Here is a 25,726-nt window from a genome sequence, read left to right on the forward strand (position 1 = left end):
GGCACTTGGGTGGCTCAGTCGGTTAAGTGTCCAACTTCAGCTCAGATCACAATCTCACAGTTCATGGATTCCAGCCCCATGTCAGGCTCTGTGCTGACAGCTCAGAGCCTGGAGCCTGCTTCGGATTCTGTGTCTCCCTCTCTCTCTGCCCCTCCCTGCTCATGCTCTGTTTCTCTCTCAAAAACAAATAATAAACATTAAAAAATTTATAAAGAAAGAATGAAAACTAAAGCAGTTCTTATCCACAACGGTTGCAGTCATGGAAGCCAAAAGTTTTTACGTTCACAGAGGTATTCCAGGTTTCCACAAAGGCACAGAGTTGCTATATTATAAATGTTTTAAATCACAAAAGCCACTTCCGTCCTAAAATTTTAGAACTGAAATTTTATTTTGCAATTTTTATCCATTTGATTTTCTACACAGTTTAGAATAAGATTCTCCTTCTTCTCCCAATAGATTTCCCTACACCTTTGGGTCTCTATAAACATAGGGACATGATCTTTCCTGTAAAAGATGGGTTCCTATAAATGTTGGTTGTAATAAACTCCTCTGTTTTCTGTCTGCCCTAGTTCTGTCAAATTTGTGTTCACAAAGGGAGGCAGACAAGGAAATTATCCAAGAAAGACACAATTTCTAATTAGAACAACATAAACAAAATATAGCCTTGGTTTTGCAGGTGAAAAGCAACGTCTTCATCATGATCTATCCCCCCCTCCCCCTGGAGAGAATGTGCTGCTTTAATTTTCTCATCTATAATACAAAGGCCTGATGTTTTGTTTTGGGGTGAGGTCAGAGAAGTGTTGCACAGGGATTACGGGAAGCATAGTCTCCAAAGGCTTATTTTAAAAAATTAAAGTTTGGAGCTTTAAAAAAATATATCTTCCCTGACAATTTCTAATACAACAAGGAAAGGCTGTTATATAAACAAAGGGTAGTTTTGCATTTAAGTTTACAAAAGCACAAATGCTTGTAGCCAGTCCTAAGAACAGATAAGGATGGTAATCTTTTATGTCCCATCACAAGTAAAATCATCCAGGTGACCCCCTATAAAGGATTTAGTGTCTGCTCTGTGGCAAAGCTTCCTTTAAGTGGCTTAAACACTTTTGGCAACACTTAAAAGATCCTATTTTTATTTGCCTGGGAGTTGAAGCAAATAAGATTTACTTAAAGCAGAGTTGTAATGTATCAGGCTGTGTCTTTGAGAAGCTTCACAGTGTTCTTTCCAGCTTCCCAATCCAGGTATGTATATACATATATATACCTTATTATTTTACCCACCTTAGGATAATAACACCATTTACCTAAGAAGGCAAGGCAGGGAACATTCTTCCTCCTTTTGGCTGAGGGATGGAGCCTGGTTACTTTGGGTTGTGAGTAACTGAAAACCCCAAACTTGTTCAAAGAACAAAGAAGGTGTATTGGCCTGGGTAACCGACACATCCAGAGACATAGAGTGGCTTCAGATACGGATTCCTACTGAATTTAAAGCACTCCAAGTGAACCTGAGCACCCTTAGGACCGAAGCCTCACCCTAGAGTGTGTGATCATGGTGGCCATTGGCAGATGGCAACTGTTGTCCAGATAAAGTTCCTCCTCTTCCCTTTTAGCTGGAGCAGCAGAGGACGTTCTTAAAGTAGCAATTGGTCCCAGTGAACCAAACAGAGCAAGTGCAGCCAGTTTCTGTTGCCTCACCAAACTTTGCTGAATCATTGTATCATTCAAGATATCATTTATTTGCAGCAACACAGGTTTCCAGTTTTCAAACAATTTCAAAGAATTTGACATAAGGAAGTGTTATCCATCATGATAATAATGAATTGTTTAATCTACATTGCACTTAAAGTTGCCCTTGGACCCATCAAAGGATTTCACCCAATCCTCGTTCATCCACATGAGCCTTGAGCCCTTCACAAGGTCGCAAATCATTGCTGTTCCCCATCTTCACTGCCCAGTGGACTGAACACAGCCCTGCTAACAACAGTGAATAATCAGATTCATCTCAGCTGCTACTGGTATAATTCAATGTCCACCTGAGAGAAGCCACAATGGCCTCTTCAATGTTTCCATCTATGAGGATGCTCGTTTCCAGTTTTACACATCAAAGGTCTCAGGTGGTTGGGAAGGGAAGCAGAGGAGAGAAGGTTTCCAGGAAAGAAGATAGGACCTGCACCACGTAGCTCTACTTCGGAAGGGCATTGAAAAAAGGGCTGATGCCCCAAGAAGTCTGGTCTCTCAATCTCCTTAATCCCTTAAGAAGACAAGACAGGGAACATTGTTCCTCTTTTTGGCTGAGGGATGGAGCCTGAAACCTTTGCTGGACAAAGGTATCTCCCCCAGGCCACCTTATGGCCCAGGTCCCCACCCCCAGGGGAACCCACAGAATTCTGAGTGGCTATAAAATTCCCTTCTGCCCAGAAGCACCAGGCTTGCAGTGTACCCTCATTAAAGTGTGCTCCTGCAGCCAGACTGTCAGTTTCAAAAGAAAACTCCTTTTAATTTTAACTAGAGCCCTGGGCATCAGAAACAGTAGAGAAAGGGGATTCATTTATGAGTTTCTATGGCAGATTATGGGTTTTATTTGCTCCTTTACACCACTTTTCAGTCTGTCATTTTGGTAAGGTTAACCCCGGTGTAAAATGTTCCCGTAATTATGCTCGGAAACACTCCCAGCCTGCTGCATGCCAATAAATGCCTGGAATAACTGTCAGGCTAAATGAATCCCATTTGGACAAAATGATTATTGAAAGTTATTTTAGTTCCCTATTAAGCAGTTGCGGAACAGAGCTGTAATCAAAATGTTTATTTCAATTAGAATTATTATGGTCAATAAAAAGCTCAAGTAGAAAGTAAACTACACTTTATCAAATAAAGTAAAGGCCACAGCTAGTTAAACTTCTTGTTTCACACGGCCTCTATCTAGAGTCTGACAAGAGGCACGATTCTCAGCCCTTTCCATAGAATATCAGCAGCTTTTATAGCTTCCATCGAGCTGATCCAGAGTCTCTTGCTCTGCGTGGACAAAAACCCCAATTCTTTCTTGATGGTTACCATGGCCAGCAGTGGGCATGAGCCCCTCTGTTTCCATAGCTACAGAGCAGGGGTGCCCCACCTCATACTGAATGGCTGAGAAAAAGCCATGGGGGTTATAAAGCCAACGGCAGTGCTTACTCATCGCCCAGCCCTTGCACGACTAACTATACACAAGCATTCTTGTTACTATAGCAGCCATTTCCTTTCCTGGGGATGGATCCCGAAAGATAGCCAGGAGAAAATGTTTTTGCTTATTAGGCCAATGAAGTCATCCTCATCAGAAAACAGCTTTTGGGATTTATTTTAATTTGGGGGGGGGAGGCTAAGAAAAAGAGCCTCTTCCTATCCACCCTTCTATGGTCTGCCCTTGAGATGAAACCTTGGGTATCCACAAGCAAATTACTCACCCTCCTCCCCAAATCACCACAGTTTTAGTCCTAACTCTCTATGACTTAAAGTATTGTGCTGGTTTTATAAATTGTAATGCCTAGGTCACACCCGAAACCAACGAAGGCCAAAACCTTGGAGTGGGACCCAGGTATCAAGGTCATTCCAACATGCAATGAATGGTGCAAACTCTACTATGAGGCAGAGCTTCTGGAAGTGTGGTTCCTGAACCAGCAGCATCAGCAGGACCTGGAAACTTGTTAGAAATGTGGATTCTCAGGGCCCATCCCATAATTACTTAATCAGAAACTGGCATGGGGCCAGACCTTCTGAGCATTAACAAGGCTCCAGGTGAGTCTGATGCATGCTCAAGGTTGAGAACTGCTGCTAGGAGGATCTTCTTTAAAGATGTTTATTATTAACTCATATGCTCAGAGGAGCCAGCATTAATCCCTGGTTGAACAAGGTCCCCCAATTGCCTGATTCATTTTAAGACAAAAGATGTAAGAGAGGTGCTAAAAGTAGCTCTTAATTCCTACCTAGTCAAGGTAAAGGGCCTGTAAGAACCATCATCAGAGAAGCCAGGCCTGGTTAAATGAGGAAATAATGAATTAATCTATAACCAGAATGTTAAAGGAAGCTAAATTGACCCAAAAAACAGGCAGAACTGGCTCAAAAGCAAAACCTTGAGTCAGGCAGATATGTGCTTTCTCTCTTCTCTCTTTCTACATCAGTTCTTCTGACTTGCCTCAGATCTGGCTTCCCAAGGTCCCCATGAGTCCCAGAGCCCCCTCTGAACAAAGAAATTAATTCATGCTAGGATCTAAATGGTTAGTATTACACAGTATAATCTTGTGTTACTACATTTACTTGCATTATTTGGATTTTGAACAAAGTTGCTAAGACATCTCTGCTTAACTTGGAGACTCAACCTGCACTCCTTGTGTTTTGGCTCCTGGTTTATGCCTTTTACATATATTAACTCATTCAACACTCATAACAATACTATGAAACAGGCACTAGTTTGTACCATTTCACGGGTGAGGAAATTGAGGCACAGAGATGTTGAGTAGTCCTCCCCAGGTTGTGCCTTTGCACCCAGGCTATTTGGCTCTAAAGTGCGTGTTCTTAACCAAGGCTAAACACCCTCAGAACGAGTGGGCTTTCCAACATGGAGCTCCCGGGCTGGGAAGATTTAGGGAAGGAGCTCTCAGAGAGCTATTCACTCCATATCTTGTAGAGATGTGCCCATTCCATCACCACATTGGGCCAGTGGGGGTCGTGCATTTTCTACCTTGGTGTATTTGTATTATTCCTCTTGGAAAATGTATAGTGTCAACCTTGACACTTGTCCTGTTCCTGCTATTTCCCTGAATATTTGACTAATCCACACAAAAAATCCAGTTGAACTAATTATTTGGGGGAGGATTTGCTTTTCTTAAAAAAAAATTATGATCCAAGTCTAGTGCTTCAAGACCTATTTCTTCAAACTTAGAAGCATCCCAGAAGGAGTTGTATCAGGATCTCTGAGAGGTCCAACATCAGGACCAAACTCTAACTTTTGAACAGAGCTACCTTTACCCAGGTCAAGGAAGAATCAGAACAAGTTTTAAATATTTTTTGTTCTACATGTTTTCCCCTTAAGTCTTTGTCAGAGCCTTTTTCTACGTGCAATAAGGTCTTGAATTTGATGGAGACATCCCTTTCTGGCTTATGGCAAGTCGGTCAAAAAGAGATTACACATCTCAATTTCATCCATGCCTAAAGACCATGGAACACGGTGGCTCAGCATTAACCCACAGAGTGCTTACTAAGTACTGCATATCAGAATCTTCTTGGCAAAAGCCTTCTTGAGCTGGCTGGGGAAAGGTTGGGGTGGCAGCTCTGAGTAATCTTCCATTTTTATCCCCTGACACTTTAATTAAGATAATTTAACAGCCTGTTAAGCACAATATGCAGAATTTGCTAGTGGGAGCCAATGAGGAAAGTGTCTTGGGGAACAGGGAGATATGTGTGAGGTTGGAGATCCAGGCAACATACAGTTGGAAGGAATTGTGGTTATTATTCAGCCCAATGACTGTGACTTTCCCAAGGTCACCCAGTTAATTAGTGGACTCCCTGGATCCCACACTGCATGAGAAGCTGTGGGATATTAAATGGAACTACCCACGCATAATTGTGGGCACTTTTCTTAAAAAAGCTTAGTGTCTAGCCTTCTCAGAAATTCACATCAGCATAAACAAAGCCTTCGGGTGGGGAAAAGGCTGAAGCAAATACCAATGATATGACTCAAGGTCCTCCCGTTTTTCAGAGGGTTAGATGGGGTGCTGAATGGAGTCTGAGATCTCCTCATCTTGTCTCCTAGTGATGCTGTGTGGCCCATGCAGCAACTGCCCGAAACACATGTCAGGAGTCCTCCTGCCTCTACTGTTAGGCAGTTAAGAAAAGTGCCTCCTACTCAGGCTTGTGCATCAGAAGTAACACCCATGCCATCAATCATGGTAATCAAGAAGCTCTTTCAGGTCTGACATGCAAAAGTTCTATTATTTGACTACACTTTTTTCCAAGACCCTAAAGAACTTATTTTTTAATTCTACCTTTTGAAAATATGTATTCCACCCTAAAAGTGTTGGCATTTACCTGTTCTCCAGAAATTACATCCACTAGTATTTCCACAGATGCTTGGCATTTATCAGGATTTGTTCTGATAATTTCCAACTTGATTGGCTAGATGTGTACAACCATAAAAATCATGAAACATGCTGGATTTCAAATCCACTTGTAACAGACTGAACTTCATGGCACAAACTCTTAGATTCTAAGTGCCATCAGCACCTCTTTTCACATACAGGAGTCAAGAAAAAAGTGAGGGGGCAGATTTAGCGTGAAAGATTGTTAGGTCAAGGCAAGGAACAAGGTGAGCCAGAGAGGCTGGTAAAGGGAAGTAGGCTGGGGAAGCAAGAGTCATGATTTCTGACTTATTTGGGGGGGAAATGGTCCACTATTCAAACAGTATTGTGATTCTGTAATAATTGGGGGAAAATAAAATGCAGAGAAGGAAGAAATGCATGTGCGTGCAAAGGCTGGAGTTGCAAAAAGGCCTATGAGTCACCAAGAAGCTCAATTAGATGAGGTCGATGGTTATAGGTGGATGGTGGGATGAAGCAATCAGGATGTGATGGAAAAGGGGTAAAGTTAGTAGGGATTAGGTTGTGAGAATCTTCCCCATCCTTCCACCTACTCCTCCCTGAAGCTTTCCTAACTACATAGGCTCCGGAACACATCTTCCTGTGAAACCTCCAGCCTGCATTATCCAAACCTTAAAGTTAAAAGGGACAAAAGAGGTTACTGATCCTTAATCACGTGACAGACTTCATTCTAGTACTTAACTCTACATTTTGTTCATGTTTCTCTGTGTCTATTTAAGAACATGAGCAACAATTTCAGGAGAGAAGCCTTTCTTTGAATGTTTATTTTTGAGAGAGAGACAGACAGAGAGAGTAGGGGAGGGGAAGGGGCAGAGAAGAGAAAGGGAGACACAGAATCCGAAGCATGATCAAGGCTCCAAGCTGTCAGCACAGAGCCTGGCGTGGGGCTCAAACCCAAGAACTGTGAAATCATGACCTGAGCCGAAGTCACTTAACTGACTGAACCACTCAGGCACCCCAGGAGAGGAACTTTTTTACATAGTTGTAACTACAGTAGAAATACACACAGTAACTTAATAACAACCACAGTTGTTAAGGAATTTCTACATGCCAAGAGCTTCCTATGGTATTGTATGTAAAACTCAAAACAATCCTATGAGGCACATGGTATTATTTCCATTTTAAAAATGGGCAGGCAAGATTAAATAACTTGCCCAAGGTCACAGAGCTCTAAATGGAGGAACTAGGATTTAAAACCAGGTTGTCTGATTGTAGAGTTTATTTGTTTTAATGTTTGTTTATTTATTTATTTATTGAGAGAGAAAGAGACAGAGAGAAAGAGAGACAGCACTTGTGCATGAGCAGGGGAGAGCATGCCGACAGAGAGGGAGAGAGATCCCTAAGCAGGCACGGATCAGCACGGAAGCTGACGTGGAGCTCTATGTCATTAACTGTGAGATCATGGCCTGAGCTGAAATCAAGAGTCAGATGCTTAACGGACTGAGCCATCCAGGTTCCCCTAAGATTTGTGTTTTTCAACCGCAATACTCGACCTGCTTCCCTAGCAGGTGCTTAAGAAGTTTTTGCTGAATGAACGGGATGACTGGATGCCAGATAAACTGTTTTAAAAAATCCAAAGCCTGTTCATTGAAATACTATTAATGCATTACTTAATTCTTCAACAACTAAGAGATTTTCTTTACCAAGTCATCGATAGGCTCCATATTCAAAGAGGCATAAAGGTCCCATGAGTATTTCTCATCAGAGATGTCTAAAGATAAAACCCTGTTTCATGAGCTCATTAAGTACCACCTCTGTCAAGGGCACTGAGTTCTTTCCTCTAATATATAGGAAAGCTTTCTGAATGGTTTCCACTCCCAGGGATTTAGGCAACCTGATATCACTCTACATCTCAGCAGCATCTCAATCATAAAAACAAGAAATTAATCCTTACAAGATCAAGAAGCGATGAGCTTGGAAATGCTATAGAACTGACAGTTGATGGTAATGAAGAATCAATCAGTTCTCCAATTCAGAGTACAGCCTGGGTGGGACCTTCCATCTCTGGCCATTACCTGAAACCACTAGGAGCCAGGAAACTGGGAGAAGGACCCAGGTAAGATTTCCCTTTGAACCCTGCAGGGATGGGTGGGGGAAGCCTCCCAAACTGAATGAATGCCCACAGCTATTTCACAGCTAAATGCAGGCACTTGGGAATTTAAACCTATCAATACTCATCCTTGGCTGGGAAACAAGGTAAACAAAAAATTAAGGTGCTGACAGTTCTGTTTTTAGACAATTGCCAAAGCAAAATAGAAATCAGGGAAAGACTCAAAGGAATGCAAGCAACGTGGCATTCCTACATCACTTAGAGCTGTGCGGAGACTTGGAGGCTTCTCTCCTGAGGGAAGAAAAGCCCTCGCTCCTAACAACATTCTGCCTGGACAAGACACCGGCCCATGCAGTCCCTTTTCTGCAGAGCAGCTGTACAGGAAAAGCACCGTCTTTTCCCATGATCCTCATGCGTTTTGACGGATACTTGTGGGATAGTTTAAACTCAGTAAAGCTTTCAAGAGTTGGCCAAACAAGTCTTGGACAGAAATGTCAGGCTTCAATAAACCATCATGTCCAGTGTCTCAATTTCAACTCAATGTTTAGACTGGAAGGAGAGCAGAGGAATACAGCTAACCCTCAATTTGTACTTATATATCCTCATGTTTGATCGTCATGAAAATGACCCACTACTGCCAGATCACCAACCAATACAGGTTGCAACAGAAGCATGTGGAAGATACAATTGCAAAGCTATGAGACTAAAAGACAATATTAGTTATGACGTAGTTTACCGTAGGGATGAAAAAAGGTTGGCCTTCAAGATTACCATGGGAACTGGCCACTTATTCTAATACTACCATTCATCAAAACATAGGGATGGTTTCTGAAGCACACAAGGTGTTTAATGCAATGCTGGAAAGTTCAAAACCGACCCTGTCACTAACTTGCTGTGAAACCTGAACGTTTTTACTTAAGTTCACTGATCTTCCATGTCTTCACTGGTAAAATGTGGGTATTAGTTCCTTTGATGTCTGAGTGAAATATGTTTGTATGCAAAACATTTAATATCTTTGACATCTAGAAATTTCCCAGTAAATGGTGCCTGTAACAATTATCATCATCATTAATGATGGCAATAATGAATCCAGATCAGCCATTGTAAAAGCTATGGAATACTGAGCAAGTGCCTTAGGCTCTCTAATTCTCAGCTCGTTTAAAAATAAGGTATGTAATATTTCATAGGGTTATTAGTGAGATAAATGCAAATATATGAAAAGCATCTAATGTAGTACCAGGTACACACTATGTGCTCAACAGATACAACTTCTTTTTAGTGACATTATATGTCATTTTTGAAGTTATTTAATCTGCAAATGAGAGAAAAACCAGAATAAAGTATCAAATCTAGTTTCACCAAGAAACTACCTAGCTCTCTGTTTAACACCCTATTATAATTTGTTTAAAACATGAAATAAAAATTAAATCCTGGTATAGATTAAGTTTATAATTAGAAACACCACAGATATTAAACACCTGTTCTTATGTTATATTTATATGCAAGTTAAATAAAATACCTGCAAGTAATAAGCTATAAGAACATAGAAGCTGTTGAAATAAAGTTATAATCCTGAGAGTCCATAAAACTGCATATTCATATTATTATATAAATGTATTCCCCTTTTATTTCTGTGAGGAGACTATAAAAGATGTTCACCAACCCCCTCCAAAAAAATGCAGAATCCAGGACGTCAGCTAGAAACCAGGCATGATCAGGAATTCTAGAAAGAATAAATAAGTCTGCCTTCATTAGTTAAAAGTCTAAATAGAATAAAGTCCCATTGTGATTGTGACAAAGATCAAAAGCTATTTGGAAGTCATCTTCAAAAGTATTTGACACCAAGCTGGTATGAAATTCCAAAGAATTCTTACAGTCCTCCACACTCTGGCAGGTTTTAACTCTAAACTCAGGCTAGATATTTCACATAAAGGCTCGAGATAGCTACAGCAGTTATAAGAAAGGACAAAGATTTAGAATAAAGTACCCAACTAAGTCTATTAAGCAGTGATAACTTAAATGATGCTTCTTTTATGACTTCTTAATTTTGAGAGAGACAGAGAAAGAAAAAAGAGAGAGAGAGAGAATAAACTGGGGAGAGGGGCATAAGGAGAGGGACCAAGAGAATCCCAAGCAGCCTCCACACACGGCACTTGATCTCACAACCCTGGGGTGGTGACCTGAGCCAAAATCGAGAGTTGGACGCTCAATCAACTGATCTACCCAGGTGCCCCTTAAATGATACTTCTTAAAAATTCTTCTATTCTGTGTATATAAGTACACATACATGCCATAAAATGTTTTAATACAGAATGAATTTTTTATTCTATTATTTTAGGAAATCTTTGAGAATGCTCATTTCTCAGTTAACTAGGTTAACTCTTAGTCACTAAGCCTGCCTGTTTGGATAATTTGGCAGTTAACCAAAATTATGGAGCACACACAGGAGGAAATAGCCTCTTGATGACTGAGCTTAGAAATTCAAACACAGGGGCACCTGGATGGCTCAGTCAGTTGAGCAACTGACTACGGCTCAGTTCGGGCCCCGCATCAGTCTCTGTGCTTAACAGCTTGCTCAGAGCCTGGAGCTTGCTTTGGATTCTGTGTCTCCTTCTCTTTATGCCCCTATCCCGTTCATGGTCTGTCTCTGTCTCTCAATAATAAATAAATGTAAAAAAAAAAATTTTTTTAAAGAAATGAAACTCAAACACAAAAATTGATCATCTTCAACACGAGGACTAAGTATCAAGATCATAAAGGGCTTTTTCAAACTACATGCAAACACACATGTCCACAGCCCCACCATCAAAGATTCTGGCCACCTATCTACATATTAGGTGTTTTTCTCTGGGAAAGGGAGCATGTGGATTGAGAGGGGAAACACACACACACAGGTGATTCTGACACATCCCTTCTTCCCACTGCTGAGACCTACTGCTAAATATTGATGACAAATGTCACAATTATTTTTCATATTTTTCCAAAGAATCGACATATTTTCTGTTATTATAACAGACTTTTATTCCAGGAAAGGCTATGGAGATGCAATTGAAATGAGAATAATTGACTTAGCCAACTGAACACTCTCTCACTCTCTCAGCAGAAAAAAACCCTCAAAACAAGTATTTCATGCTTTTAACCAGAGGCATCTGCAAAGCATGTGTTTGAGGGGGGAAAAAAGGTCATTTGAAGAAATACAAGAGCAAGTTAAAAGTATAATTTATAGCATGTTTCTCACTGCACATGGATCTGCTGTATGGTTTTCTGACCTGATCCCTAAGTTTATAGTCCTTAGGACACCAGGGACAGTTTTAGGAGGATGTTAAGGCCACAAGCAGCAGAAAATCTTTGAATTCCTTTTATATCAACTATTTCAATATTATTTTAAAGCATTAGGGTCCACTAGCAATTTTCACACAGAAAACTTTTCTTTCAGTTTTGATGTGCAGTCTGTCAGCGCTTTATTATGCCCCCCTCCTTGCTATCACTTCATTGTCTCACAGATGTCTGCTCATTTCTGCCTTGATTAATTTCTTCGGGGTGCCTGTATGCCTGGTCTGGGAAATGATGCCCCTCACTCTGAGCTGTGGGCTTTTTATCATAATGAATTTCAATGAAATGTAGTAAGAAACTATACAGCCTTAGAAACAAGTGATGCTGAGAAGTACAAAGGCTGGAAAGAGATACTAGTAGTGTGTAAGTCTGACTGGAAATCAGTTTATTTTTATTTCTTAGAAAATCATTGAACAAGAAGGCAAGCAAGCAAGAAAGCCAGAAAAGGAAGGATGGAAAGAAGGGAGGAAGGGAGGAAGGAAGGAAAGGAGGGAGGAAAGGAGGAAGGAAGGAAAGAAGGAAGGAAGGAAGGAAGGAAGGAAGGAAGGAAGGAAGGAAGGAAAAAAGGAAGGAAGAAAGAAAGAAAGAAAGTCATTTAACTAAAGAACAGCTGTGATCCACTCAGGTGGGTCCATGACTAAGACTGAGGGAAAATCAGTCCATTTGGGCCCCTACATGCTCCCCTCTCTGCACTCTCTTTTGAGTTCGTGCTTTCTCTTTAGTATATTAGTAAGAGTGGGGACTTAATTGTACTGAGGACTATTCTGTTTACATTAACCTGGCGTCTGATTAAAAAGCTATTGCTCAACGTTAATAACAGCTTTGACCACTGGCTTCAGAAGAATTAAAGTGCCAGTATCCATAGAGTATCAAAATAGCTGGTCGGAGAGATCCATTTCTAGCTATGATTAACTCCTAACCAGTCACTTCATGAAGCTCTTAATTTATGTGATGTTTTAGTGTGCTGTTCTACCTACTGTTATAAAACTTATTTTAACAAGGTTTGTCGAAACAATTTTCAGTGATTGGTATGTCTCCACTGCCTCCCGGCTAAAAACGTCAACCAAACTGCCAACCTTGCAGAACATGAAAGTTGTAATTTTGTATTCTGAAGTAGAGTCAGATACACAACAAAAGCAATCATTAAGGACAGAATGTCATACTTCAAAGACATTTCAGACACTCAAAACAACCTCTTTGTGCCTATGAATTTTCAAAACATTGAGTTTCTCAAAAATTCAACAGAAGTTTATATGGAATATAAAATGTGCTTCACACATGTACTTTGAATTTTTTAATGAACTGTTTGCTGTTTGCAGCAAAGGTGTTAAAGTTTTGTTGGAACTTCAGACAAAAAAAAACCAGAGGAGACTGGAGTTATAAATACAAGCATGCTCAGAGTTTAGATAGTCCTATCACCAAAACATCTCCATTAGAATAGGACTACATCTAAAAACCAGTTAGAAGACAAATAATGAATTGACTTTTAAGATTTTTCTTCAATGTTACATTTTCAAAGCCTGTTGCAAAATTTTCATATACAAAACGTTAATTCATTTGTAATAAACCTTGTATGTGGACAGATGCTCAGGCCTGTCCATGTACAAGGAGAGGATTCAAATATTCAAATTCTTAGACTCAGTTCTGCCTTTCTTGACCACACAGCACAATGGCACATTCTGGAAAATCCGAGGGCACTGAAAACTTGTGCTTCCTTCCACTCTCTCCTGATCTCCAGAGGGTTGTGCCTGTGACATCAGTCCTCCCTGGCACGATGGTTAGTGAGAATAATGAAAAAACTTCCATAAGAAGTTTCTTACCCATAAAAGATAGTAAAGGAAGGTGTCATGTACAATGTTTTTACATTCTAATGTTGTTATTATGTTTATTAGAGTCTCTCCTGGCCATGAAATAATTATAGATCTTCATGAAAAATACAAGGTATTTTTTTCTAATCTCATGCTCTTGTAAAAAAAAAATGCGTGTAGGTACATTTTTTACTCCATCCATCATGCAAGCATTTAGAAACTAGCCGAAAATAAAGTCCCTGGGAGACTTCCATGCAAAATGTTGATGGACATAAATACGAATCTTCTTTCATCCTCACCCTTAAACTTTCTCTGAGCTCCAAACACCAACAGAAATAAGTACCCTAAGTCCTCCAATTAGGATGTCCAACAAATGCAAAGTAAGAAGCAAAAGAAAAAAGATTACATGTGCTTCAGCAACAGCTGCCATGACCTCTGCTCATGGAAAGTTCTAATGGCTTGTGGTTGTCAGGGATGGCTAGAAATGCGTGCCATCAGTTCTTATCAGAACTGGACATATGCATGAGGTTAATATGGGTACTGTCTTTCTGTCCCTCTCCTGCTTTAGCAAACATCCGCATGAGGAATCCTAGGAGCAGGAGAAGGAAGAGGGACTACACAATTATATTATTTGTATCCTAACTGTCAAAGACAGACCTTTCATTGTGAAATAAGCTCCAAAATCTTTGTGACAATTTAAGCATAAAATGAAGACTGCCCTCATAAACCAACTTCCCTTCTTTGACATTTCTATTATCACTAATTTTCAATAATGTACAGTAGATCTTGCTTAGCAATAATAAAACCACCCGTGTTAGGAGTCTAGTTTTATATAACACTCCATATGGTGGATTCATAATAAATTTCTACTGGGAATACAATCATAAACCACTATTTTCTGCTATAAAAAACCATTAAAGCACAGACATGCACAAACAAGGTAATCTGCAATAAATTTGGAAATGTTAAAATACTACAAACGTAAATGTATTCAGCCCCATTGCGATGCATGTAATTTCCATAGCTTTATTAGAAATCTTGCCTTTGCAGTAGTTTGGCGATGGGTTATAAATATAGTAGGAATGAGTCAGCATGCAAATCCCTTCTGTGAAAAAACAATTTGAAAGGTTTTATAGCCCAAAGCTGTTTATTATATTGTAAGAATAGTAATGCAAGTTTGTGTTTGGAACCTGCTGAAAGGAGAATTCTCAGGACATCCTGTTTATAAAACAGCAAGGGAAAAAAACCTCAGCAAATTAAAAAAAAAGAAAAGAAACAACATTTGATTTATGTAAGGTCACAGAAATAGTATGTCCCAAATAAAGCAATTTTTTAAAGCTTTTTTTAAATTTATTTTTGAGAGACAGAGAGAGACAGCTAGAGCAGGGGAGGGTCAGAGAGAGAGGGAGATACAGAATCTGAAACAGGCTCCAGGCTCTGAGCTAGCTGTCAGCACAGAGCCCGACGCGGGGCTCGAACCCACGAACTGTGAGATCTGACCTGAGCCAAAGGATACTTAACCGACTGAGCCACCCAGGCGCCCCCCAAATAAGGCAATTTTTAAGTGATTGACTTTTCTCTGCACACATTAAGGGTCGTTTAAGAGATGATCAATATACCCCACTGAGAAAAGGAGATCAGCGTTAGCCTGGCAACCCTGAGTCCTGGAGGGAGAGACGTAACTGTCTCTGGAGATGAGAGGAGATAAGCTTACAACGGTGAAGACAGAACTGTCAGGATCTGCTATGGTGCAGCCCTCCTGAGGAAGGGGTGTCAGCAAAGCAGACCACCGAGGGACAAAGAAGCTGAGGCTAGCACGTAAGGTGCAGAAGAGACGGAGATGCAAGAGTCCCAAGTAGGGGAGACAACTCAGGAAAGGCGGGCGCAAGAACAGATGGCTGGATTTGGGAGTCAGAACTCACTGGACCCTTGAGGAAATCAGCTTGGGACCGGCAGGGGCCACAACGAGGCTGCAGGGATGTGAGGAGTGAGTAGAGGATGACGATGTGGAAACTGCAGACACACAGTCTAAAAGGGATGGAGGGACTTGTTGGCTTGAGCGCAGATGGATCAAGGCAGAATCTCTTAGGACAGAAAAGAGCTGGGGACTTGGGGGTTTGAGCCAATGAAGGCAAAACCAAAGATGCAGGAGACAAGTGAGTCCTGACGAGCAGGAGTTCAGGCAGGGTGTTGAGAAAGTGGGCTCACAGACATGGGCGAAGGAATGAGCTCAGCAAGAGGTAAAGCATTTAGGAAGAAAGAAAGGGTGGGATCTGTAAAGAGGAAGAGAAAATCTGCAGAGTTGAAGAAGAGAAGTTGGTAGAACTAAGGCCCAAAGACCTTCAGTGGCATCATAAAACCAAGAGGCAAACTCAGCTTCTGACTTTTCTTAAATGTATGAACTCATTATAAAAACATATTATTTTTCTTTGTGAGCATCCAGAGCATCTGTGTGCATGTTATGTTGTGAGGGAGTCAAATACTATAAAAGATCCCAAACTATCTAAACATGTGTGCATGCAGTCTGGCAAACACGCGCACGCGCACGCGCACGCACGCACACACACACCCATGCATAGCAGAAATGCAAGCCCGTTCCAATGCCGGGTGTCATTGTTTGTTGCATTGCTCACAGCACCCACCTATGACTTTTTCCCAATTCCCCCCTTCCTCTTCAGAAAGTCTCTTTCCATAAAACCCCTGCCCATCTCAAGCAGAAAGGAGCTGAGTACCCCCCTCACTGTCCAAAATGCACGTAAGGTCATAAACATAAACCAGGAGTGCCTGTCTGCATAACCAGGGCACATCGGCATAAGCCTGGGAATGATCCTTTTAGATAAAATGAATTATGGAAGGCCAGAAATTTTTAAATAATTTGGAAAAAGCAATGTTACAAAAGGAGGGGCGGAACAAGTCTATTTCCTGAAGTGGAAGAGTTCATGTTCCTGTTTGTCTGATTATGTGAAGAAAAGAGACTGTGTGAACATGGCCAGAAGGATGTGGGGGATACTATTTCAGGATTCTGACCCCCAAAAAAATCGAGAAAGTCATTCTTTTATATTAAGAGGAAATTGGAGAGGATTGTAAGGGAATATAAGAGAATACCAAAAGCTCCGAAAAGGAAGAAAATTATTAATAAGCAGGAAATAAAGTAGTGACATGGGTGAGCACAGAAAATTATTTAGGGAACGAAAAATCAAAAGTGTGAGCAAAAAGGTGACCAGAACTCACAGAGCTATTTTGAGAAGGAAAAGCAAGTGAAAAATGTCAAGTATAAGATTATTCTTATTTGACATTTTTATATAGCAGCAACTTATAAAAACATCAAACACTGACATAAGCCTTCCTCTAGCATTTTAACACATCATTATATTGTTAACAACGTCAAATGACTATAGCCATTCATGTGACTTTTTAATAGATTACTTTTCTCATAAAAATGTCATTTTTAGGATAATCTGCATTCTCACATTTTTTATATTCAGCTCCGGTCTCAAAATGTCAAGTATAGAAGATGTCTGTGTCTGCAGTTCTTGGGAGTCTTAGTACAAATCTTGAGAACAGCGGTATAAAATAAGCCTTTGTTTGATATGGCCGATGTGCTCAATTCATCTTTTCCGCAATTCTTTCTACTTTTAAAAATAATTACAAAGCACATGCATTAGGTAAAGATAGAATTGTGAGTTAAAGCCATAATAGGCAGGAAGTTTATAGTGATGTCTGCTTTGGCCCTCATGAAAGGCATCCTATAACATGTTCAGTCACCCGGGGTCACATTCCCATAGGCATGATTACAGACTAGAGATCTGGCCTGCCTACCAAGTTAGCAGTGTTGCTAACACAAATCACCGCACTTTCAGGGGCTAACATGTGCCAAATGTCCTACCAGATTTCTTTGGCTGTTTCTCTTAAATGTGAGGAAAACAAAGCAATTACTAATATATCAAAGATCGGCAAGTTAGGCACAGAAGAGGAATTAGAACTCAGATAAGTCAATAGTCTCACGCAGGAATGGGCAAACTTTTTTTGTAAAGAGCCAAATAGTCAATATTTTAGGCAGGCCACATAGCCTCTTGACTATTATACCGTATTATACCTATTTGACTCTTATACCGTAGTGCAAAAGCAAGCAGGCAGCACGTAAAAAATGGGTGTGGTTATGTACTGATAAAACTTTATTTATAAAAACAGGATCTGGACTGGATTCAGCCTTCTAGCCATAGTTTCCCAACCTCTCATCTAGTGGCTCAGCTTACACAATCTGTCAAAAATTACAACTCAAGCTCCAGTAAACACTAATTTCATCCAGATTGAATAATAATATCTAACAATAGTGCGATCTTACCAGATGCCATGCACCATGCTTTTATACAAATTATTTCATTTTCTATCCTACTCTGTAAGTACTATCATATCTTCATTTTCAGATGAGGAAACTCAAGCTCTGACAGGGATGAGAGTTACTGAAGATAACTCTGCTTAAAGTTAAGGGACACAGAATTTGAAAGTAGGCTTCTGGATCAAAACTTCCGATCTTAAACACTGCCTGATGTTCTATGTATATAATTTATGGATACTAACAAAGTCTGGGCATTTTCTTGCAAAAGTGATCTGTACTCTTTAAACTTATAGAACTAGAGAGGAAACATTCCTTGTAGCTAGGCATCCCCAAGCAGGTCCCATTTTGATCTAATTGTGAATGTGCTATGCAAACCCACCACTGGAGAATAAGACCTACAACCTGAATTCAGCCAGCTGATGCCCAGGACATTAGATGCTCATAGCTGTCACAGGGAAATGATCCTGGATTAGGGCAGCAAGAAGAAACATGGTAGATGAGTTTAAATCACAGGCAAACAGGAAAACAATCAACCCTGTTATGGCCACCTGCAGACAGGCTTACACCCTGGACTTCACAACCCATTCTCTGCCACTTCACAACCCCACTGGGAATAAAAGAAAAACAAGCTCTCTACATAAATGAGAATTGAGATGTGATGTTTTCTGACATCTATTGTTTGCATGGCACATTCTCAACTCACAGCATCCTCCAAAGTAGGCAAGTATTATTTTATCTTCATCTCACAGATGAAGAGGAGTCACTGAAATGCAAATGAATTGTTAAGGCCACATAATAAGGAAAGTCTCCATGCCTGGTCTTCTGAGCAAGCTTCAGGGCCTCCTCCCTCTCAGCTGGGCTGTCTTTGAACCTTCTGAAGTGACTCACAGAGTGATAGTTTGAAAAAGGAAGCCACTGTCAAAAGTCAAACAGCATTACACAAACATGGATTTGGTTGTTCAACTTAGGACAGTGGAAAAGACAACCAGGATAACCCAAATTTAAATGATCTCCCATATTTGGTGAGTTTCATGCATACTATTTATAAAAATAAATAAAGGAAAGGGAAATCTTTGTTAAAATTTAGCCCCAGAGGCCCAGAACTTACAGGTTCTGCTCTCAACCATCTCCACCCAGAAGTTCCTCCTCAGGGAGCTTTGGCTGTTTTGGGCCATATCAGATCTAAGTGAATTCTTGATGTGGGTGTCACAGAAGGAGGGCAGCAGCCCAGTCCAGTGTCTTTTGCATCCTTTCTCATCATTGCACAAGGACTGCTCTTTGCCTACCTGCCCTCTTACCTCCCTTCACTCCCAAACACAGGCAAAGAACACAAAACATCAAAGTGAGGTCTAAGTTTTGTTGACTAGATTTGATTCTTCTTTCAAACATTGAGAAAAACCTCTAGTCTAAACAAAATTTGTTGGAAGCTAGGGATGAATAACTGAAGACAAAGATCATCCCCATTTTTCAGACAAAAAGTTAAAACTATCATTTCTCCTTAAAGCAGATACAAGTGCTGTTTACACACATACACACACACACACACACACACACACACACACATTACTTTTTCTAGTTTCCTTGTTGAAGACAAAAATGTCTAATTTACATGTAGAGCCTACAAATTATAGCCATACCAGACAAGGAAGCAGATGAAGATTGTGATTGATATTCCAAAATCTCCATCCTGATTTCCCCATCCTCAGATTTAGCCACTCTATAAATCAAACCGACATATGAACATCTGATGTTGAAACCAATAGGTCACATCTGTGAAAAACATCAGAAACGTAAAGAACTGGATTCTTCTGTTTTCTCTGGAAAAATAAAAAACACCACCTCCTCCACTATCCCCATGACCATTTCCACCATTATACCTTAAAATATCCTGTCTCTTCTAAGAAAATATTGTTTTACACATATGTATTGCTACTAACAATGGCCATTTCTTCTTTCCAGTTGGTCGTGTAGAAGATTCGAAATTGACACTATTTTCCACAGTAAACCTGAATGAAACCTTGGCTGTTTCTAAGTAAGTAGCTATTATTGAGACACACACAGGTATATTGTCGACCAGAGGCTAACAGAGATGGAAATCCCTCATTTGTTAAGGGCTGATCTGGGCTAATGTATCTCAGAGTTGAAGATGCAGACTACAAATTAGGAGCTGTTAGGAATTGCCTTCTAGGAGCCCCTGGGTGGTTCAGTCGGTTAAGTCTCCAGCTTCGGCTCAGGTCAGATCTCATGTTCGTGGGTTCGAGCCCCGCGTCAGGCTCTGTGCTGACAGCTGGCTCAGAGCCTGGAGCCTGCTTTCGGTTCTGTGTCTCCTTCTCTCTCTGCCCCTCCCCCTCTCATGCTCTGTCTCTCTCTGTATCAAAAATAAACACAACATTTAAAAAAATTAAAAAAAAAAAGAATTGCCTTCTACTCTTCCTGGATCACCTGATGACAATCACCTGTGGACTGTTGACTTTGGGTCTTCCCTCTCCAAGAACATCCAAGCACAAACACTCATGCTATTTCTCCTGTATGAGAAACATGTGTCCTAGAACATGTGTGCTGGGGTCTATTCTAGGCATGTTGATGGGTTTATATTTATACAATGTTTAGAGCTGAAAGAACTCTGTAGACCATCTCAACCAAACTCCTCATTTACAGCTAAGGAATCTGAGCAGTGAAGAGCATAAGTGACATCTTCAAGGTCACATCCCTTGTGGACAAGCCAGCACAGTCTCCTAATACCCACTTCCATTCTTCCTCTCCTCTTTGCTCTGTTTTCAATTGACTTCATCTATACACAAGTAAAATCTCTTTGGTGACCCCGGCATACACTTGCTGAGTGCCTGGTGAGCAAGGGAGCAGCCCCTGGCTACTGAAAACTTTAGTCTTCATGAAGCTAGGTGAGCCCTACAGAGCTGATCCATGGCTCACCTCACACTACTTGAACCAAATGACTAAAGCATGTTGCATATAGTATTAACTCAATTAAATATGTGTCCAGTGAATAAAATAAGTTTATCAGCCCAGATGATAGAGCCACATAGTTTATTTTGTGGTTATAAAAAAGCAAATGCATTGCCATGTAGCATATTGTAGAAACAAATACACATTTTTCCAAATAAGGAGGCTAGGAGCCATCATCAACCACAGGGCCATGGTGGCCAGAGAACTGGTGGAATCTGCTGCTCAAGTTGCCCCTGACCTCAGGCCCAGCTGTTACCACCCCTTCAGGCTGCCTCCTCCATACTGGGGGGTCTTTGTTCCTGAAACTCAATCTCTACAACATGGAACCTTGTCTAGCATTCAATGCTCTACACACAGCCCATCAAACATCTGCTGACTAATTAATGAAGACTGGACATTTAGCCACTTTGGTTTGCCCTACACCATTGGTAGGTTAATAACCATGAGCTTTTACTGTTTGTATGCTATTTGGGTCAGCTAAATCAAAGTGAAGATTCCTTCTATCTGGCTCGGAGAGGCAATCTGACCCAACCCTCTCTGAGACTAGCATTGGCTTCTTTTTCTTCCAGGTGAATTGGCTGAATTTATACTTCCCCTTTTTCTCTGTTCTTATACTTTCTGGAGACTCTGAAAAATGGCACCTACTCTGTGGGCAGTGAGAACACCCCATCCATGATCACCAGGATTGTCATCCTAAGTGTTTAGGTCAGGCCAGCTGTCTTTTCTACAAACTCCATACTCCACCCCCTCTCCATAAATATCTGTAGGTTAGACTGATCCTTATGGTCAACAGCCCAGGGGAATGAGGATCCTTGTCCTCTTCATTAACAGCTGAAAAAAGCAAGAACTCATTGTGTGGAAACATCCAGAAAGAGAAGGCATTCTCCAAGCCAGCTTCTCTCATTATTGTGGGCAAGAGTCAAAAAGCCTCTGCTCATGCTCAAGCCCAAATCCAAGGTACCGTACACCACCCCCTACTCTCCAACACAGCCCTCCAACCAGAGCTGCTATGTGTAAATTTAAGGCTTCTGGGAAAATGAAGGAATTTACCTATGTGCCTACTGCACATGCAGGAAAATCCTTCCTCTGCAAGCTTGTCAAATACCCATGTTTCTTGGTACTCTTTTATTTTTAAGTTTATTTATTTTGAGAGAGACAGAGAGACAGAGAGACAGAGAGAGAGAATCCCAAACAGTCTCCATGTTGTCAGTGCAGAGCCCAATGTGGGGCTTGAACCCACAAACTGTGAGATCACAACCTGAGCTGAAATCAAGAGTCAGACACTTAACTGATGGAGCCACCCAGGTGCCCCTGGAAGTCTTAACTACCATCCTAGAAGGCTTCCTCTATTGAATCTACTTGACCTCAGTCCTCTATCTGAAAGGACCATCCTTTTTGACCCACATATAATAAGTGCTGCCCAGCCAGATCACTCCAATCAACCGGGCAATCCATGAAATGACATGTTGCACCCAGATTGCTCTCATAATCTGTGGGATCTACTTGTTAGCCAACTTTCTTAACTTAAAAAAGAGAATAGAAAAAACTCTAAAGAAATATAGTTAAGTAGATTTAACTCGTATGTGGAATTTACGAAATACAACAGATGAACATAGGGGAAGGGAAGGAAAAATAAAATAGAAACAGAGAGAGAAGCAAACCATAAGTGACTCTTAAATACACAGAACAAACTGAAGGTTGCTGGACGGGAGGGGGGGTGGGTGGGCTTAATGGATGATGGTCATTAAAGAATGCACTTTTGGGGATGAGCACTGGGTGTCATATGTAAGTGATAATCACTGGGTTCTACTCCTGAAACCAGTACTACACTGGATGTTAACTAACTTGAATTTTAAAAAATAGAAAATTTTTAATAGAAAGAAAGAAAAGAAGTGTAGTCAAGTAGAAAGTGACACCCTCCTGTTTGAGAAAATGTCTGCAGTGTGGGGTCAGCAGTATTGTCTGCAGTGTCAACTCTGTCATGTAGTAATGAATAAATAACAAGGATAATAAAGAGGCTCAGGATGATGACCAGTGGCTTCATTTACTCACACTTATATAAGCCAAGCTACATTCTTAGTGCTTTCCACATATAATCTCACTTAGTAATATTTCCAGTGTAAGCAAACAGGTCAGACTACTTTCTTTTTTGAAGGCTTTGATTTTCAGATCTGTTTTCACTGAAACAATAGTTAAATCACAAGGTTGTTGTGAAAATTAAATGAGGTAATAGAGACAAATGCAACTGCTAAACTCTAAAGTGATTTACAGATATCCTTCTTCTTCTTACGATCATGGTTCCATTCCTTCCAAGAACATTCGAATATAAAGTCCCCAAGCCATAGCTGAGTCCTGACCAAGCAGAGATATCCCTAGCAGTAGCGCTGTAGCCTCAAACATAAAGCAAGGCATGCAAGCACTATCTTTCAGAAACCAGCTTTGTCTTTCACAAAATTTGAAAAAAGGTTCCAAGCTAAATGAATGCCAACATAAAGGTTAGAAAGTTGCTTTCTCCTTCCCCGTCCCAATAAGGCAGTGATGTAATTCAAATAATATGCCTGAATTTTGACACCCCTCCCCCACCCCCACCCATGGAGATATTTCCAGGAAAGCCTTACTCTCTGGAAAATTTCCCAGAACGAAGAGACCCCTGGAAACCTGCTCCTTCCCACAGGCCTCCTCAGGCAAGGAAGGGCATCTTAAAGGGGTTCCAGGCCCCCTTGCCTCTCTCGGCGCTTGCTTCCAGAACAGAGTATTCTGGTAGAAACATATTTTAATGAGTGTCTGTTCTGTAGTTAAGGTCTTAAGTGTTTTCCCATTATTTATGTAAAAAAGAAGTCCCCTGTCCCTTCAAGAACTGGATTGCACGTTCACATTTTCCACTTTTTTCTCTCAGCACTAACTTCCTGGGAAAATGCCAACGAAATGGAGAAGTTCTTCTGCCCAAAGATACACTTGGCACTGAATCGTGTTCTCGAAAGGAGAATGCTTTGTCACATCTCCTACACTTCTGCCATGTGGGAGAGAACAGCCTTCTGATTTAAACTGCCTTTGGGTAAAATTACTCTAAGAGAGCACGCTGTACCCTCTATGCCACTGGACTTGTGAGAGGCTCTAGCATTGCAGCCTTAAGACCGTGGCATCGCCAGCTGAGATCAAAGCAAGGTGATGGAGGCACCGACCAGTGAAGAAAATGCCAGAGTGTGTTCCATAACCAGCACACTACTGACATGGGAGAGGCAGCCCTTAGAGATGAAACAAAAAGAGAGGAGGAGGTGGTGCTCCCTACTTATTAGTTGTGTGACCACATGCCAGCTACTTAACCTCTCTGAGCCTAAATTTCCTAACCTATAAAATGGCAATAATGACAGTACCTACTTCATAAAATGATCATGAGGAATAAAAGAATGAATGTAAAACTTATTTAAAACATTCAGTAAGTAGTGGCGTAGCTACACGCTCGGTATTACTTTCCTGTGGCTGGCGTTAACAAACTCCTGCAGACTAAGTGGCTGAAAGCAACAGAAATTTATTTTCTTACAGATCTGGAAAGCAGAAGCTCAAAATCAAGATGTCCATTGGGTTGGCTCCTCCTGTAGTCTTCAGGGGAAAATCCACTCTATGCCTTTCTTCTAGCTTCTGACAGCCCCTGGCAAGTCCTCGTGTTCCTTGACTTTTAGCTGCATCTCTCTCATCCCTGCCAAGGCCTCAGACATTCTCCCCTATGTGTCCTCTCTCCTTGGGACAATTGGACAATAAGGACAATTGTCAGTGGACTGAGGTGTCCATCCTAATCCAATATGAACTCATCTCAAGACCCTTAACTTAATTATATCTGCCAAGACCCTTTTTCCAAATAAGGTCATATCCACAGAGTCCTCATGGACATGTCTTTTGGGGAGGCCATCGTTCAGACTATTACACCCTCTTGCCGCCTGAAAGAGTCAATTCAGGTCATGCAGGTCTCAAACTTTTTCTTCCCATGTAAAACAAAACGTGTGTCACGTTTTTTTTCCCCTCTAAATTCCTTTACTATTCTTGCTTAGTGGCCTCTCTGGTCACGCTCTTCGAAGCTATGGTAACACCAGTTTTCTTCCTGTCCTGTGACTCACTAGTTTGCAGATGACACATGGGCCTAAGTGATAGGAAGTATACAGTTTTTGATGGAAGAGTCATAAATGGCCTTGTTCAACCCCTCATGTCCTTGATGAGGTAACAGAGATCTGAGAAGAGATGTGCCTTGTCCAGGTGGTACAGGTAAGATGATGCACAGCCATCATAGAGTCAGGGACCTGTCCCCAGCCCTGCCTCTCTTTGCTGTCACCTCCCATTGTGTCACTCTTCCACTGAGCCTCACAGTTGTAAGGTCACCCTCAGCATTCTATAAGCCCACGTGAGGGAAGCTAACATGCCTCACACCACACTGTGTGCTCTTGGCTAATTCTAAAGGTCACACCAATTTTAGTCCCTAAGATCAAGTCCAAAATTTAGATGTAAATAAGCCAAAGTTAGACCAGTCAAGATGCCAATCAACCTTTGATTTGCTTTTATAGATTTCAGGGCATAAGGAGAAAGTTTGGAAAATGCTTTCCATTCTTCATTAGGACAATAGAATCTTATAACTTCACTAAAAACTTTGATCATACAAATAATCTCTTATATTCTGAAGATTTGCCCAATATGTCAATTATTTGGAACTCATATACTCTCTTCTCTAGGATTGATATTAACCATAACGAGTACATTTCCAGGCTAAAGCCTACAGAATAATACAACACAATTACAACAAAAAGGAAATCAATACTAATACTAACAATATAAGTAACTAAACAAAGAAAACTTGAATTGAATTAGAGAGCTAATTCTTTTATTAATTGGCCCAGAATTTCAGCTTGAGGAAAAATAGGTTTAATAAAAGGAAAATGGGAGGTAGAAGAAAGCTTTTAGGAAAGTTGATGGGGATTCCTAGGTACTTTCAAGGGCATTAAAGATAAGTTACAATTATTTCCATTTTCAATTTATGGATTTTTTTCCAAATGAAGTATTTTATAGCCCTTTACAATTTTCAGACTGCTTTCCACACAAAATCTCACTCACGAGAGCAGCC

General features: G+C 40.8%; 1 long non-coding RNA gene across 3 annotated transcripts in view; it reads left to right on the top strand.

Annotated features, from left to right (window-relative positions):
- The window catches only part of LOC115306061, a 67,569-nt gene extending 43,527 nt beyond the window's left edge, over nt 1-24,042 (top strand). For all 3 annotated transcript variants that reach the window (XR_003915163.1, XR_003915165.1, XR_003915166.1), the window contains 2 exons: nt 19,615-19,687; nt 23,516-24,042. This is a non-coding gene — a long non-coding RNA (uncharacterized LOC115306061). The remainder of the gene's footprint in view (nt 1-19,614; nt 19,688-23,515) is intronic.
- Nucleotides 24,043-25,726: the final 1,684 nt, after the last annotated feature.

Source organism: Suricata suricatta, chromosome 2 (genome assembly GCF_006229205.1).
Source record: "Suricata suricatta isolate VVHF042 chromosome 2, meerkat_22Aug2017_6uvM2_HiC, whole genome shotgun sequence".
NCBI classification, from domain to species: Eukaryota; Metazoa; Chordata; class Mammalia; order Carnivora; family Herpestidae; genus Suricata; species Suricata suricatta.